Here is a 2,678-nt window from a genome sequence, read left to right as displayed (position 1 = left end):
TGTTATGCAACTGAAAATCCCAACTGCCTTGTGGGGGGGGGGGGGGTTTGAGGTGTGGAATGGAGGGAAGTCCAATCAGCTTCCATATGCAAATGACCTTGGAACGCTGGGCAGGACTGCACAAAGCAGCCAGTCAACCCAGCCAGTGTCTTCTGAGTGGCAGTTCTTCCGGCCTAACACTAAAGGGGCCAAATTTAGAACGTTGGTGACCACTATTCAATTATTATAAGGGAGAGATGGGGCACATTGACTATGGGGCACATGTGAAAAGGATCTAAGTGTTCTGGTTGATCACAAGCTAAACATGAGCCTGCAGTGCGATGTGGCTGCAAAGAAAGCAAATGCGTTCTTAGGATGTACTGACAGAAGCATTGTGTCCAAATCACGGGAGGTGGTCGTTCCGCTCTATTCTGCTGTGGTCAGGCCTCACCTGGAGTACTGTGTCCAGTCTTGGGCACCACGTTTTAGGAAAGATGTTGACCAGCTTGAGCGTGTCCAGAAGAGGGCAACCAGGATGGCGAGAGGGTTGGAATCCAAGTCTTACGAGGACAGGCTGAAAGAGTTGGGTCTGTTTACATGCAAGACTAATCTAATGGGTGGAAATTACAAGGGAGTCGTTACCGGCTAAATCTCAGGAGAAACTTCCTAACCGTAAGAGTGGTTGAGCAGTGGAACAGACTGCCTCGGGAGGTGGTGGAGACTCCTTCACTGGAGATTTTCAAGCGGAGGCTGGATGACCATCTTTTGGGTATATTGTAGGTATGTAGGGCTATCTTTCAGCTATGCTCCTGCAGCGTGCAGGGGGTTGGACTAGATGACCTGCAAGGTCCCTTCCAACTCTAACATTCTGATTCTATGACTATAATGGTCCTCATAGGTTACAGTGGAGCAGGAAAAAATTGGGGTGATGTTGTTTTTTTGCACACCCCTATTATGCCTTTCAGTATGATTTCTAAGCTCCCCTGAATCATAGGAAAAGTGGGATATAAATATTTGAATAAAAAAGTAGTCTGGGCAGGTTGATACCACTTAAGCAATTTCCTGTTTGTCAGGTTAGGCAGGGTTCTGACAGTGATTGTTCCACCGCTGTTATACTTGACCTGTACATTTGTCATATTTCACTAAAAAACCCCACAAAGTAGACTGCAAGAGGTCCCCCCCCCCCCAAGCTGTGCTTGTATGTTTTCTAAGGCTTAGTGCAGGGTGATGGTCCGACGCCAGGTCTACCAATATAGTGGACTGGGGCAAGTAGACCCATTCTCTGGAGGCCAGGTCTACCAATATAGTGGAAAGGGATGAGTAGACCTATTCTCCAGAGGCCAGGTCTACCAATATAGTGGAAAGAGGTGAGTAACCTATTCTCCAGAGGCCAGGTCTACCAATATAGTGGAAAGAGGTGAGTAGATGTGTTCTCCAGAGGCCAGGTCTACCAATATAGTGGACTGGGGCAGGTAGACCCATTCTCTGGAGGCCAGGTCTACCAATATAGTGCAAAGGGAAGGGTAGACCTGTTCTCCGGAGGGCAAGTCTACCAATATAGTGGAAAGGGGTGGGTAGACCTGTTCTTCAGAGGCCTGGTGTACCCCCATAGAGGTCAACATTTTCTGTAACGGAATTTGACTCTATTTCCTGTTATAATGTTTCTATTTCTATTTCTATTTCCTGTTATAATGTTTAAATCATTCTTAAAATATAGTCTAAATACAGAATCATAGAATGTTAGAGTTGTGTCAGAAGGAATCATTGGATCTTACCCCAGACACACCAGAGGAGGATACAAAGGCACAACATGGAAAGACCTCGTCGGTTCAGAGAAGAGACAGAAAAGCGAGAACCCAACCAAGGAAATTATGAAAGATCGGAGGAGGTACGAAACCACCAGAAGACACGAGCCCCTTTCCTTACCTGAACCAAGAGGCCCCCGACAACTGTCAAAGCCGACGAGAAGAGGAAGTTGAAACGCCAGGCCAGACAGGAGGGTAGCTGAACGCACAGGCTACAGAGTTCTGTTCCTTTAAACAGGGAAGTGGGTTATGGGGTAATAAAGAGGAGAGATACACACAGCCGGGGATGATGAGATCAGAACAGCTGTGAAGTAACACTGTCTCAGGGGTTTTCGGACTGATAAATAGGAAGAGACCTGAGGTTCGGGGCTCTTTTTCTAGAGAGTTCTGAGGCTGTTGTTGTGTTATGCCTCATATTACTTTAATCTACACACCTCCTTGAGGAACAGAATGACACTCGGGCCAGAGGACCAACGGTATTCGTGACAAGTTGGAAGGGACCTTGCAGGTCATCTAGTCCAACCCCCTGCACTCTGCAGGAGCATAGCTGAAAGATAGCCCTACACACCTAACAACATCCCCGAAAGAGGGTCGTCCAGCCTCTGCTTGAAAACGTCCGGCGAAGGAGCATCCACCACCTCCCGAGGCAGTCTGTTCCACTGCTCAACCACTCTAACAGTTAGGAAGTTCCTCCTGATATTTAGCCGGTAATGACTCCCTTGCAATTCCCACCCATTAGATCTAGTCTTGCAATCTGGAGCAAGAGAGAATAGATCAGCTCCGTCTTCTACATGACAGCCCTTCAAATACTTGAAGACTGCAATCATGTCCCCTCTAAGCCTTCTCTTTCCCAGGCTGAACATACCTATCTCTTTCAGCCTTTCCTCGTAAGAC

Source organism: Gekko japonicus, unplaced genomic scaffold, assembly GCF_001447785.1.
Source record: "Gekko japonicus isolate JY-2015 unplaced genomic scaffold, Gekko_japonicus_V1.1 scaffold2069, whole genome shotgun sequence".
NCBI lineage: Eukaryota > Metazoa > Chordata > Lepidosauria > Squamata > Gekkonidae > Gekko > Gekko japonicus.
Note: the sequence above shows the minus strand (reverse complement) of the source record.